This window comes from Chlamydotis macqueenii, chromosome 5 (assembly GCF_036417535.1).
Source record: "Chlamydotis macqueenii isolate bChlMac1 chromosome 5, bChlMac1.mat, whole genome shotgun sequence".
Taxonomy (NCBI): domain Eukaryota; kingdom Metazoa; phylum Chordata; class Aves; order Otidiformes; family Otididae; genus Chlamydotis; species Chlamydotis macqueenii.
This window is the reverse complement of record NC_141560.1, coordinates 1,717,656-1,733,028: the sequence shown is the minus strand read 5'-3', so window position 1 is coordinate 1,733,028 and position 15,373 is coordinate 1,717,656. Positions and strand designations below refer to the sequence as shown.

General features: G+C 47.1%; 1 protein-coding gene across 2 annotated transcripts in view; it reads left to right on the top strand.

Annotated features, from left to right (window-relative positions):
• MDGA2 (MAM domain containing glycosylphosphatidylinositol anchor 2) overlaps window positions 1-15,373 on the top strand; it is a 360,002-nt gene that overhangs the window by 294,724 nt on the left and 49,905 nt on the right. The gene's annotated exons all lie outside the window — the stretch shown is intronic.

The window sequence follows — 15,373 nt, the reverse complement described above, 5'->3', positions numbered from 1 at the left end:
CAAGGGTTGTGCTGGGATGGCTCCCTGCTGTCTCTCCAGCAGCTTTTACCTCCATGCAATTTTATAGGCCAAAAAAAAAAACCAAACCCCAGCCCTCCCACAAGGAGATTTCTGATAAGTAATCTGGGACTGAGCTTATTATCCATGTCCCTGCAACGAGGCAGGGAGTGATGGTGGCACATGGAGCCCTCGCTGCATGAATGGCTAAGGGGATCTCCTAATGCTAATGGCATCTCCTGGTGTTTATGGATGGAGAAGCATCTCCTCTCTGTGTATTAAAAAAAAAAATATTAAAACACAAATGCCCAGACTAATGGCAGCAGGATGTGAAATCAGTGCGTGGGGCTCAGCTGTACCCTGACTCTGTACTCATTTACCAGAACAGCAAAGCAAGATGCCAAATGTCACTGTCCCCAGAGCTCTGCACCACACTGGGGGCATTTGCTTCTCCTCCCCTCTATTCTTCTGTTTCCTTTCCAATTGGAGATTGTGGTGTACAGGTTTCTAGATGGCAGCTCCCAGTACTGCTCAGCTGAGGGATATTTTGGATTTACCAAAACTCGTTCCAACTGGTAACAGCTGCGCTGAGGTGAGATGGGAAGGACGTCCCCATTCTGTCTGACAGGAGGGGCTGAGCAGCCCTGACGTCTGTTGGCTTTCGGTCTCAGCCCAGATCCTTACAGAATTGTGCCAAAAAGGAAACAAAATTGTTTAAAAGATCTAAATTTTTTTTTCTTTTTAATAACAAAGAATGGTGTGAAGTTACTGGGTGCATGGTGAAGATTTTTTGCTTTTTTTGCCCCAGTGTAACAAAATCATAGAATTGTAGAATGGTTTCAGTTGAAAGGGACCTTCAGAGGCCACCCAGTCCAACCCCCCTGCCAGGAGCAGGGACATCTCCAACCGGATCGGGTTGCTCAAAGCCCCGGCCAACCTGGCCTTGAACGTTTCCAGGGATGGGGCATCCACCCCCTCTCTGGGCAACCTGGGCCGGTGTTCTACAACCCTCAGTGTAAAAAATTTTTTCCTAATATCTGATCTGAATCTGCCTGCCTCTATTTTAAAACCATTACCCTTCGTCCTGTCACAACAGGCCCTGCTGAAGAGTCTATCATGTAAGACAAGTCCAAGCCTCTGGCAGATTATAATCAATCAATGTAAGAGGTGATCTCAATAGAGGAGAACCTTTTTCGTACCAAGAAAGTACTGCCAAAACACCTCTGGACCATAGTGTGTCCCAGTATAGACAAGTCATAAGACATAATTATTAACAACGATGTTTTCTGACCAAAGAAAAGATTTTTATCTTTTCCTAAACCATCTTCAGCCTATTTTTAACAGTTAGAAAGTGAGAATTAGTTAAAAATTTCACTTAGTATGACTATGCAACAGGGTTGCCTAAAGGAACGATGCTGTTTTTCAAGGCACCTACTGCAAAAAATGATGGAATTGCTTCAGAATCTGGGCAACTGAAAGACAGTTTTACACCCTTGAGCCAGGAGCAGTACAGATTGACACAGAAACGTGGCGTGAAAGACGGGTAATAGGGGAAAAAAAAAAAAAAGTGAGGAAGGGAATACGTTGGAGATTCATGACCTAAAACTAAAATCTCATTTGAAAGCACGCTTCACCTTTGGATAATGTTCTTTACTTTTCTTGAACAGTGCAGCGCTGATACAGCCCTGATGTTTCAGTGGAATTACAGTCAGTTTAAATTAATTTCTTCTGAGACCTTTTGTCCACACTGTATCATTGTCTTCTTTGCTGTAGCAGGACTCAAGACCGCTTTGACAGTTGTGTGTTTTATTGACTCGTGAGCTCTGATCTCGGGGATATGCTCCTGCCCATCATCTGGAGCACAAAACAACCCTACTCCTTCTCTTATTGCTTGTACTTGATGAGCAAAATAATCTGTTTAAATTACCCAACAAGCTTTGGCATTAGCAAGAGCAGCCAATGACTGGAGACATTTTTAAGTGCCATGACTCCTGTCTTGTAGACTTGTGTTTTCAGTAGTTACTGGGTACAGCTGCCTCACTCTGGGTCTCAGAAAGTCCCACTGAATTGACCAAAACTTGAGGGGTAAACACAAGGTGTTTCATTTGCCACCTGTTCTGTGGAGTCCCAAATCCAACATTGACTTTGGTTTGGTGCTTATCACTCGAGTTCCCCTGGCGCTGCTTGCCTCTGTGTTAGTCTCCAGGCTGACTGGAGTCTGAATGCCTTATCATTCACTTTCTAACTGATTCGGCCTACCATTATTCAACGGTATGACGAAAACCTGTTCCTGCCAAGACTTTCCTTAAAGTGATATGAAAATGATGCAGTGTTTAAAAATGGAGAAAATGTATTGAAAATATGTGGTTTAAAAACATCTTAGCAGCTTGCAGTCCAGTGTCTGAAATCAGCTTCATTAATATCCCATCTCTCAGTCGCATTTCTCATAACTTGTGGGCAGAATTTAAGGTTGCACAAACCTCATGTGCTTTGAAGTCAATGATTTTGCAATGTCCTTTTGTCTTTGACCGTTGGGTTTGTGGGATCTTTCTCGCCTGGCTGGCCAGTAGCTTCCCAGGGTGGAGAAGCATTACAGAACACGTCTGAGCCAGATCCCAGGCGGCATTACATGGTGGATCACATGTGATGTGATGCAGAGATGCCCAGACTGCTGCCAGCACTGGCTGCCTGGTCTCGCTGCATGCCTTATCTGCTCCCCAACGCGTTGGAGACCTCTTAGAGTTTCAGGGGGGGGATTTGGAGATGAAGCCCAGCACTGTGTTGGTGTGGTTTTGTTCTCTATTGCAGAGCTAGGCTGCTGGTGCTGTCTCTGGGACCTGGGTGGCACGCCACTGCGATCACCCACAGACCTGCCCTGGGCAGGCCCCAGCACCGGCTGCTCTCCCAGGAGACTCCCAAGAGCATACGCCTCCACCCCATCATCTCGCTACACCTTGGTGGGTACACATCCTGACGTGTACCCCAGATTGGCCTGTTTTTTCCCAATCCTCCCTTCCTAGAAGGAATTCTGAGATTACACCTTAAAGCAATTTACATTATTTGCATTTTTGTGGGTTTTTATGCTGCTCTGTGCAGACATGGTCATAACTGCTGTTCTATTCAGGTTTTTTCCTGCATGCAAATGGCTTTTAATTTGCCAGGGCTGCTCACATTATGTGAGCTGTGGATGCTTGGATAAAGCAGAAGCGCACAGGGCAGCAGCGACTAAGGACAGAGGCACAAATTCCAGCAGTACTTGAATCAAGAGAAGTCCTTGATTTCTATAGACGAGTTTCTGAGCACAGCTGGGAGAGCTGATCCCCGCCTGACCTGTTTCTTCTGGGTATTTTTTTAGTGGTGGTTTTGTTAAAACGGGCACATGCGCTTGTGTGGTGCCTGTGGAGTTTTCCGTGTTTACGAGAGATGTCCCAGGACACGTGGATGCTTTGCAAGGCTGGTGGCATTGGGAATATCAGTGTCTTGATTGATGGCTGGTGGAAAACTAGCACGAGGAAATTGAGGGAAGAAGTGACCAGGTGTTTGACATGGCCTGATAGCTCAGTGTGTTGTTTTTCCTTTTCTCAGTCCAAGTACATATCATGGGTTGGGTCCTTCCAGCCTGGTGGAAAAAGCTCTCGGTTTTGGTGAGGAACTGTGAGTTTGAGGTAGAACCTTGAGAGCCTGCGTGGAGCTGGGACTCCTGGAGCACCCACGGACTGTTAGATTTAAATACGGAGAGAGCTGGTGGAGCGAGTGGTTTGAATTACTGTTAGCATTAATTTCTTTCTTTATGAAGACACCCGTACAAGGTACCTGTAAATCCTGGCTGTCTGGAGCAGTGTTTCTCTAAGGAAGATTTGATTACAAGCTGACTATAAGTTATTAGCTGTAAGTTATTAGCTTTCCAGCGAGTCTAAATGAATGTTACAGGCTATAAACTGACTATGTAATTTACAATTTCTCATGTAAAGCTTAATGATGGTTGCAGTAACATTTATATCTTTTCCAAGGACAGGAGAAAATTTCTTACTGTGTCGTTGATTACAACAGTCTCATCCCAGTTTCATGTCTCGAGTCAAACTGGCAGTGTATTGTTTTATTTTTTCCCCCTCCCTGGTGTCTTTGGCCTGAAACTTGAAGTACTTTGCCAGGCACCTCATTCCCTTGCGAGCATCACCTCTTGGCGGCGCTCCTTTCCGTGGAAAATGCATCGTGGAGTTGGAGTTGAGCATGGACCATCTCTTCCTCCAGGAAAAGCAGCACATGTCCTCTTCAGTTTTGGTTTGGATTTTGTCCCTTGCAGTGCTGTTGGCTTCTCATGAGCGAGACACATCTGTCCTCCGCATCTGTATCTTCCCCTGGTTTGGGAGCAGCAGCCCTTCATAGTCCAACCGCAGCTTTCCCAGCTGCAGCAAGAGTTCTGCTGTATTCTCAGGCCTTAGGAATAAGAGGTTAGACTCTAGCTTAGCTAAATGTTAACAAGTCAATACTTACCTTGATTCAGAAACACAGGCAAACAAGTCAGAATAATATGTAAACTCTTGTTTATGTATTTCTCAAATTTGCCAGTCTAGGGACAGTCATGGATGGCTGGGAACTGTAGGAAGTGGAAAAAATCGTCAGAGACCATATGTCACCTGCATTCCAACCTGTGTGGTCTTAAAATTCCTCCTGAAGTATCACTACCATTAAAAAAAAAATGATTTTTCATTCATCTGCTTGGCACAGTAGGTGTTTGATTTTAATTAAAGACCTGGGAGACTGTGGAGATTATAACAGTGCTACGGAGCCCACAGCGTCTCCTAAAAACGTGCGACAGGAAAGACCATTTCCAAGGCGTGCAGAGTACTGAGGTGGGTTTGTTTCCCGCCGGACTCGCTCCTGCTGTGGTGGAGGATCTGAATTAAGAGGAGCGTTGCCAGCACCCTCGGAAGCAGATTGCTGCCTTACCCCACGCGCTTGACCAGGGTAGTTTAATCCACGGGTGGTCAAATACGAAAGACAGTTCTTGCTGTGTTAACAGGTTTTTTTCACCGATCTCCTGGTCCAAAGCCCAGTAAAGGCAGCGGACGCTGAGCCAGAGACTGCCTTCTTGACAATTAATTTCCAGACTCAGCAGAGTTGGGAAATTTGGGTTATTTACCTCTCGTAGATCATCAGTGCAGCAGGTGGTGCCAAATGTGACCTTTTAGCAAAGGTGACAAGGTGTTATTACTGGATCTCAACCGTGCTTCTCCTGTCGTCTAGTAAGAAGAGAAAAATGAAGTCAATTAATTCCATCCTGCGGCTGAAGGACCTCATTTGAGGAGTGGAGGGAGGGGTTATCTGAGGTGTTTCACTGTGCTTCAGACCTATTAATTTTTAATACAAGTCTACCCTAGGGGAAGAAGGAAAATAACATTAATTCACCAAAAAAAAAAAAAAAAAAAAGGAGAGGATTGTGAATGCAGCAGTGGGTTGCACCGCTTGAGAAGCTACTACCTGCTCTTACCTGGGTGAAGGAGGTGAGCTGCTGCCAGATGTCCCCAAGTGCAGCATCACTGATGTGTCTTGGCTTTGATGCTTCATCCTGGGCTGTTTCAAAGTGGCCTCTGAGGACTGATGGTTCAGAGTGCATGCATCCCTTCTTGTTGACCACAGGATCCTCTGTGCAACCAGGATAATAAAGATGAACTTTATTTTCTTCAGCATTTGAAGAGAGCTCTTGGCAGCTGAGCTGCAGGGTATAGGTCTATGTCTAGGGCCAAAGTGGTGACCCCAGGGCTTGGAGAACATAGAGCGGCCTCCCTGGATGAGGCAAGTGCTTGAGAGTGCTGTGCTCTGGGCTGGTGATAGTTATTTTAGGTTGGATAAAAAGAGCAATGAGTGATCTGGGCAAAAAAAAAAGAGCAAAATGCATCCCTTCCACGGGCTGGCTCCTCTGTCGCTGGCAGCCCGGTAAACGTGTTTTCGAGGCATGTGGTATATGGGAGTGAAGAACGTGCCCCAGTTGGTCTTGGAGCTGAACCAGGCCCTCCCCATTAAGAAACCTGCCCACTGCGGTTGCTGCAAATAATTCCGGCAGTGTTTCAGTCCCACAGAGCCTGAAGAAGCTGCACTAGAGAGTGTTCAGCAGGGAGCCCTTGAGCGTCACTACAGAGCTTGTACAAGGAGTGGCCGGGGAGAAGGAAAACAAACAAACAAAAAAAATCTACATTTCTGTATTGCTTGAGGGAAGCAGTGGCAGTTCATTTGCTGGCTGGTATTTTGTTTGGTTTCATCCTCCAAAATGCTTGTTTGGTTGTGTGATGTGAGGATATTCCGTGTTGGTTCTGGCGTGGACTGGAGCAGCCACCAGCTGTTGTATTTCCCAGGAACTGGAGAGCCCACGGTAGGAAAGGGAATGGGGATAAGGCAGCTGTGTGACTCTGAACGCCAAGAGGGGAGGGCCTGAAACACTTGGAAAGCATCAGGGGAGCCTGAGGAGCGAGGTTTGAGCTGGGACCAATGGACGGAGCCACGGGGACGGGTGCAGAGGAAGACCCGCAGTACCAGGCAGGGGGGATGCTCGGGAACGGTGTGCAGTGGTGGCCCTGGCCTCACCCGCCGGCCGGGGCAGCAGCATGCTGAGCGATGGGGCCGGTCCAGCTGCTGCATTCCTCGCATTGCCCCAAAGATCTGCACAGAGCTGCGTCATCTCCCAGCCGCAAGTGTTTCTCCTGCGACTCAGTGTTGCGCCCTGACCCCGAGATGCTCGCTTTGCAGGCACTGTCAGAGCTTCCCTGTCTCACCCCCTTCTCTGAGGCAACAGTTTTCTTTCCGTGCCTGTGGTGACATGTTCTTATTTACGATTTCACAACAGCATCCTGCTCTCTCTGCGTGACACCGCTTCCATTTCCCTACTTGTCCTTCGTTTGTCAGGCCTTTGGCGCTTACTGGCAAGTGACACCGCTTCCCCCTTCCGCACCCGCAGTTCCCGGGGGATTTCTGTCGAGTTCACTTCAGAGACAGGTAAATTACCACCTCCGTCTCAAACAGAGGCTTCGCTTTGGTTTCTGTTGAGCTGTGTTTCACCTCGCTGTAGTAACCGCTTTTGAGTCAGGCATGCGTCCACAAGCATGCGTGTGTGCAGGTACGTACATAGTGTATACATAATTGCGTGCGTACGTGTGTATCTAGGAAAACTACGGTCCTGGTGTGAAGAGGAACAGTGTTTTTTACGGGGAATGCTGTGCTGGAAGGAGGCGGAATTGCAGAGAAGAGCGGTGCGAGCTCTTCCGCGGCTCAGCCAGCAGATGTCACATTTGGTCATGGCTGGCGAGGCGCTGGGTCCTTCGGTGGCTGCAAGGCTGGGGAGCGGTGTGGGGAACCAGAAGGCATCATGGAAGGGCACAGGGAGAAGGCGGCTCATGGATGGAACGTGTAGCGTACTCCATGGCATAAACTTGTATTAGTTTAAGTGTTAACTGCATTGTTGGTTTATGAGTTCAAAGACCTTTCTGTACCTGCAACAGGAAGTACATCTACATTTAAATTTGTGCTTCAATTCGGCCTTTGAAAGTCCCATTTGATCCCCAGATCATTCCTTCCCTGCAAGTTGCAATATATTAGCAAATCTATGTATCCCTTGGGAAGAGATTTTTACTGGAAGGTGTGGGAAAGTTTCATCCCCAAGTTCACAGTGCTGGAAGCTGCAGATACGTGGTCACCTATTCCCGCAGTAAAGAATTCCCTAGAAGAGCAGCCTCATCCACGTCCTTTGTGGGGACTATTTGTTGTTAATGCTCGCCCTTGATTACCATCCAAAAGTGAGGGGTGTGAGGATGATGATGGTTGCAAGCAGGGGAAGAGGGGATCGGTAGCTGGAGAAAGGAACAAGTCAAGCTTTTTGTTTGGTTGGAGCTAGACTGCTGTGGAAGAAAAAGCACTGTTAGATTCTGATGTGAAGCTGGTAACATGTGAAACACAGAATACTGAAGAGGACTGTAGGTGGAGCCTCTAAATGATGTAACAGAGCAGAGGACCCTCAGAAAGCCGCAGTGGAGACTGATCTGCAGAGGACGATGAACTTTCGATAAGGAGGAGGCTTGTTTTCCCAAAGTTGTTACAAAAGTTGGGGAGAAGGGTGGGCAGGTGGGTCTGGCACCTGAGCAGGTGGAGTTTCTGAAGGGACTGAGCCTTTATGGAAATGGATGTTCACCTCTAAGAGCATTTTCTGGCCAAAAAGTTGTAGGGAAAGACTTTTGCAAATGCTGAAACACTTTCGTTTGTGCCGTTCATCCTGACCTGTTTGTGTATCAGCCACCTTCCAGCCTGGGCTGGGGATGGATGGGTCAGTGATGGTGGAAAGTCCAAAATGGGCATGCGAGGTGCAGGATTACAGGGAGGCTGGAGATGATGGGGATGATCCGGCTGCAGGATTGGGACCGTGTTGGAAGGAGGAGCAGATCTAGAAGATGTATGTTTCCTTTCACATATGCAGATAAAGAACAAAGTACCTTCTCTTTCTTATTGAAAATCCATCATAAAATACGTATCCTGCAATAAACCTGAGCACAGTAATGGGCAGCGTTTTTCATAAGCTCCGTGTCTCCCAGTATTTCAGACAGTTAAACATATTGTTTTGTTTAGGATTGATACTCTTCATGCATTTTGAAGACAGAAAGGTCTGGAGCTGAATTTGCCAAAAGGAAAAGCATTTATAAATCTGATATTATTATTTTATTTTTCCCTAAACGTTTATAGCTGTGGTTATAAAGTGCCAGACACCCTGATCATCGCTTACGCTGAGCTCCTTGGCGTGACAAGCTAAAGCACGTGAGCGCTGCCGGTGCGGAGCCGAGATGGCAAAGACGCTGCTTTCACAGACCGTTTAACACCAGGCAAATCAGCAGAAATAGATATGAGGAGAAGGGGAACGTAAACAGACAACACGAGGAAACGATTCCTTTGCGTGTCTCCTAAAGCTGTCGCCGTTACTGGTGCTGTGCCGGCACAGTTACTGCTGTTTGTTTCTGCATGACAAGCTGGCATAAACACTAACCCAGTACGCTGAAACTCCATCTGGGGTACGCAGTCAGCTGCTATAATTAGGGAGAGGATATTGTTGCACAGTTTATTGCCATTGCTTGAAATCGGCGGCTTGTGTTTGCGCTCATTACGATTTAAATTTGCGATGCGTGTTCTTGATTTCATGCGTTACTTTGGAAACCGTGCACTGGCAACTGAAATGCAACAATGCTCTTAGGAGATTATTTTATTCTTCCAAGTTTCTCAGGGACAGATGACTGAGTGATCTGAAAGTAGCCACAGGAAGATCTCCTGTGCCTGGTCGAGGAGTTTCTGTAATAGGTCCCAGTTCAGGACCCGTTTGAGTAAGCGCATCGGTCCAGTTCCCTTTGGGACAGTGCTTCAGTGCTGCCTGACATCCCAGTGGTGCAGTGGGGTGTAGCATGAATTTAGCAGTAAGCAGTGGGAGTGGCTTTTCTGTTTGTTTGCCCATTTTCTGTGAATCATTCCATGTTGTCTTTCGTGCCACTTCTGACCTTACACTGGTGGAGAGTCGGCAGATAATGGTTTGGATGTACTGCCTGGAGGGATCCGAACGCTGCCTGCGATGAGCTGCACGAGGGATGCTGATGGCTGTGAAAGGGCTCTGGGAGCGAGGGGACTGTACTGGGGAAGAGCGGTGCGTTTGTTGTGCCGCACTGGGAACAGTGACAGATGATGCTTGTTCCTCTTCCTCATCCAGCCTCAGATTCATTGTGAAATAAGTAATTATTGAAACTAGGCTTGTAACTTGATGACTCTTATCCATCAGAAAATAACGATGTTTTAACAGCCTGTTATGGTGTGCTCTCTAATACTGGTGAGCTGCTGTCACCTCATCGGAAAAACATGCGTGTCTGCTTGTGGTTTGGTCAACTGTTGCACATTAACTGAAAAACTAATTATCTTGTAGAAATGTGGATAGATCATAGAATCACGGAATCATTAGGGTTGGAAGGGACCATTAAAGCCCACCCAGTCCAACCCCCCTGCAAGGAGCAGGGGCATTCCCAACCAGATCAGGTTGCTCAGAGCCCCGGCCAACCTGGCCTGGAATGTTTCCAGGGATGGGGCATCCACCACCTCTCTGGGCAACCTGGGCCAGTGTTCTACAACCCTCAGCGTGAAAAATTTCTTCCTTATGTCCAGTCTGAATCTGCCTGAATGCATCTGAGCAGTTATATTCAAATAGGCTGGACCTTCTTGTGCATTAGCGAGCACCTGGGGACATCCTGCTGTGACCCATGCTGTGCTGGCAAGTGTTTCTGTAAATCAGGAGCAGAAGTGGTTGAGGCTCAGAGGTGATGAGAGTGGCACAGATGTTGAGGCGGTTTTGTGAACGGCTGAAACTCAGGGATGTTCCTGTTTGTCACCCAGGGAGTATTTCCTTCCTGGCCAGGCCTGGGGGCATTTCAGTGGGGTTTAGGCTGAGGGATGCAGCAAGTCCCCATGACGCACGTGGTCAAGGGGATTTCCTGTGTGTACAGTGGCAAGGACCTCTGGTACAACTGTTACTGAAGAGGGTGCACCTGGGACAAGTGCAACCTGTCACCAGAAAAACAAAACACAGGCTTCAGATAAAACATTTCTGTGGATATATTTTCCAAATTCATAATCAGTAAATGTATTCTTCCATGGGCTTTCTCCACTTTGCTGTACAGTTAATAGTTTTTTCCTTGTATAAGCTGCACAATGCCCGACCTGCAGCTTGTCCGCAGGTGCGTGGTGCCGAATAGAGTGGCGCTAGCACGTCCGTGTTGGTGCTTACTCCTGAGAAGCCAAAATCCCACGGCGAGCACAGGGAGATGCTCCCCCGGACTGCAGCAGCCTCCGCGCTCTGCCTGACTGCCAAACTGATTTGCCAGCTACCGCTTTATTTTTTTTCTGCCTGTGCACATCAGTGGAGCAGCCACGCTGCTTTCGGTACAGATGCTGTCTCATCGGAAGCTGGCTCAGATAACTGCTGCTGTCTGCAGGGAATAAGCTTGTTTTCCTCTGAATGTACCTGTTTAAGTTGTCCCTAGCTGGCTGTCTGCTATTTGACGTACTTGTCAACTGAGTAAGTCCTCACACTCAATACATCTTAGCAGTGAGTATATTCTTGTCCCACCCAGAAGAAGCATTTGCGTTTGGGACCTGCTACTCAGAAAGGACCTTGGGACCTACATTCCTTTGTGCCACTCTTATTAATCGCAGTGATGTCCTGAGATCAATAGTTCTTGAGATCTGGGATCGCGTCTCCCTGAGGTCCTATTTCAGGGAGATGCGACAGCAGATTAATATGTAGCAAATGTGAGAGGGGAGTCTCTGAAAAAGCCTGTGACCTGGAAGAGGGTCTGTGGGTAAGATGTTCACCTGGCTGCTGATCTGCTAGGCGTTAAGCAGAGATGCAGAAAATACACCAGTAATGCCCAATTAAAAAAAAAAAAAAAAAAAAAAAAAGCTGTTTGATCTCTTCACATTAAAGACACAAGAAGGAAAAATTGCTGCTCACTGCCAGTAATCACAGATCTCTGCAGCGTTTCTACAATGTAGGAGCTTCTGCAGGGTTGGGACGTGCTTGTGAAGCCAGATGAGTGGGAGCAGAGAACTGGGTGCTGGGGTTTTTTCTTACCCCGTGTTAACCTGAGGAGGGAACTGGCTAAAATTGGGAACAACTCGTGTGTGCCCAGGAGTGCAATTAGCCATAAATGATAATTACAGGCTTCGTATGCAGATGCACTCGGATTGACGGAGCAGCAGCGACAAATGCAGCAGGATGTGCTGTCGTGCTGTGTGGCCCCTGTAAGCGTGCGGGGGAGGAATTCACACTTTATTTTAGGTGTGTAGCCTTCAAACATGAACATTTGGTCTGTTTATGCGTTTGTGTCTCACGCGGGGGTCAGCCTGGATGAGCAAAACTGCATTCAGTGGTACCTCTCCTTACCCCGCTCCCACCCCGCCATGTGCACAGTCCCAACCGTCCTCATTTTGCACAGGCTACACAGTCAGAAGGTGAAAAAAAAAAAAAAAAAAATCAATGTTTTGTTAGTGCTAGAAAGGAAAACAAACAATACAGTCCACATCAAAGTGTGTCATGTACCCTCTCCCTGGCAGAGCCCCAAGCATCGCAGTTGCTCGGATTCCAGCAGTGCGAGCACAGAGGGAGGGATTAATTAAAACTAGCACATGTTAATGGAGCTCTAAACCCGAGTTCAGATCGCCTTAACAGACACAAAAAATATCATGGCGTTAAACTCTCCGCTCTCAGGACCTGCTGGAGCGGCACTTTGGCGAGAGGCTGCCCTTTCCAGGGATGCGGTGCTCCTGCATCCATAGCAGCTGCCCTGCCTTTGACTCTCAACCAATGGCCATGACATGCTCCTCCTCTGGCCTGCAACCTCCTGAGGACAGAGAAGAGTTTCACCATTTTTCTCTGTATATCTTCAGTGGGCACAGACCTGGGGTCCCTCCCAGTGTGCCAAAATCCCCTTCGATGGGTGACAGAGGAGTGGTCAATTGGTGCCCTCCAAGTGAGCTGCTGCCTCCCCACAGTCAAGCCATGCCAAGCCGAGGGCCGTTGCGAGGTCTTTTACATCGTCATCTCTTTACGCCTCCAGTGGAGGATGACCTTTGCTGGACGGCATCGCCTCTGGAAGTGGTGTGGTTGGGTGGTGACAGGCTTGGGATGTTTGTCTGGAGTCAGAGCAAACGGTTGTGGCGAGGCAGGACACCGGCCAAGGCCAGGCAGATCGCCTGCGTGTCTCGTAGCTCCTGCGCCTCCAAAGGCAACATCTACTTTTTGTGTCCTCTGAAACTCTGCCCAGCTTTCTTCTACTTCTGAAGTTTGCAAGTTAAGGTCTTAATGCCATGTTGTTACTTTTCCAGCATCTCCATTCACACCAGAAAGCCCTTCTGCTCAGAGGGATTTAGAATAATGCAGCTCTTCATGAGTCCTCGTTATTTCTCCAGAGGTGACTGTGTTATTCAAGTGCCCGTATTGTGACATGTGTCTAATTATGGATCCTTTCTGTAGACCCCCAGAGATGCCATTATGTCCACCTGCAGTAGAAGGGGCAAGATTACAATTTGCATTCAGCATGAGCTTTTGTCCGTTGTTTCCAATGCACATAAATAAGGAAAACAAATCTTATCGACCACTAATCCTCTTTTCATTTATCTGACATTTCATTTCTTAAAACAGCAGTTTGGCTTTGCTTCTTTGCCTCGGCGTATTGTTATTTGCTGCTTCCACGCTAGGATATCTGCTCCAGTCCGGTCTAATTGAACGTGCACCTTCACTGGGCAATCTGGCAAAAATATCTTGGCTAAAAGGGCTTTTCAGTCTTTGAAAAGAAAAGCATAGCTGGAGGGCATGACACACCCAAAGAGAAAAGCTTGATCAATAACCACGGGATTGAGATATATTCACATGATTTTTTTTCTTTATCCCTTTTCTGGTTTGGGAGTTTTTTTCAATGCTCTTTTCCCTTCTTCTGACCATATTTCTGATGACTGAAATTTTCAGACTTCTACACCAAAATACTTCTCCATGTGTCTATTTACACCTGTAGATAAGAATAGTTTTGAGGAGAAAATACCTAAATGTAGCATGCGTTTTGGCACAAGCTCCTAATATCTGAATTTAAAAAAAAAAGAAGCATAATGAATGCATACGCCTCTCGTAGGTCAACATGAGCAGAAAGACCACATCTTCCATGAGGCTGTCAATGCATTTCATAAGTACTCCCACAGACAAAATCCCTGCAGAAATAGAAGGAGGACAGAGGTATAAGCTTTGGAAGGGGGAAGACCTCATTCTATTTCTGTTTTTCTCCAATTACAAGTCTTTTTTTAGACCTTTGCAGGAGGATAACATCTGCAGATGTTTTGCTTTCCCATGTTTCATGTCTTTTTTTTTGCATAATTCGGGTGATAAAATGTAGCATTTAACATAACAGGGCCTAGTTTCCTTTTGTCCCTGTCCTGTTCCCAACAGCATTATGCTCAGAGCATAGAAACTCCAGAGGAAGGAGGCAGAGATAGGCAGGACAAGGATGGACCTGTGCTATGAAAGACGATCAGTCTTTGAGTTGAGGTTTTGTTACTGTTGGAACAGATCCAGGGAGAAAACTGGTGATGAACAAATCCTACAAATCCAGCTCTTAAAACGTGTTTCGAGTCAATCCAAACCTTTTTGCTTTAAGAAATGGAAGCCATGCTGTGTTGTTAGTATAGTGTGCTAAAGAAAGATCCGTGCAAAATCACTTAAAAATAGAGAACTGATCTGTGTCTCTTTGGCATGGTGTGTTTGACCTTCCTTTAGGACAAATCCTCTGAGATGCTTTGACGTGTGCTGGAATTGCATTTTCCAATGCAGCAAAGTTCCCTCAAAGGTTTTTTGGGTCAACTCTAATTGCAGACACCTCCATCCCTACCACATCTCGTCACAGCCTTTATGGACTCAGCTTAGAGGTGTCTGGTGGTACCTGAGGTGCTCTAGAGCGGTGCACACAGCTCCAGCTTTGGCTCTAGCAGGTCATGGGTCTCTTACAGCTCTTGTGTCGTATCTTTCACCCAGTCTAGATGGCTCAGCTACCCTACTGCATCTCAGGTGCCACTGGATGCCCATGGCTAGGCAAATAAATTGGGCACTCTGTGCCATTTTTGCTGTTATCCACAGATCACTCTTTGTGGGATACTCTAGAGGCACAAAGGTAATTTGCGTGTAAACTGGTCACTAGAATTCATGGGTTTAAGTCCAAGGGAACCCACAGTGAATTCAAGGCTCTAGTAACATTCTGGTGAGACACCTGTGGACCCGAGATGCACTGTGAGATGTCGTTTCCCTCTGTTGTGCGAATCGGTACGTTCAGCTGAGCGATGTACTGCAATAGCGTGCACAGCTGTGGTGCTGCAAAGGACGACTTGTGTGCGTTTTCACTTGGGAGGCTAGAGAGGAGGAGATGCGATGAAGGCAGCAGTCACTGGAAGTATCCATCTTGTATTTCCAGCTCACGGATGTCGTTTTGTGTGATTTGTGCCAGGTACAGCAGCTGCCACTGAGTCTTTCTCTGCTCAGTGTAGTGCAGCTTGTTTTGATATCTCTATTTTAGTCAGCTGGGCCGTGAAAAATCAGTGCAGAGCACGTTACGTGGCTCCAGCTTGCTTTTGCTAGAAGCTCAGTTAATTTTTCACCTCCCCTGCAAACACCTGGGCCGCGGATGCCACTGAGTAGTGAACGATAAAGGTGAACCATTGCCACCAAGCTTTAGAAAAAGTGGATGGAGGCAAATAATTCTAAAATGTATTTCTGAAGAAGATTTTCAACAAAATGCCTCAAAACACAGGAGGAGAGGGCGGGTGCAGG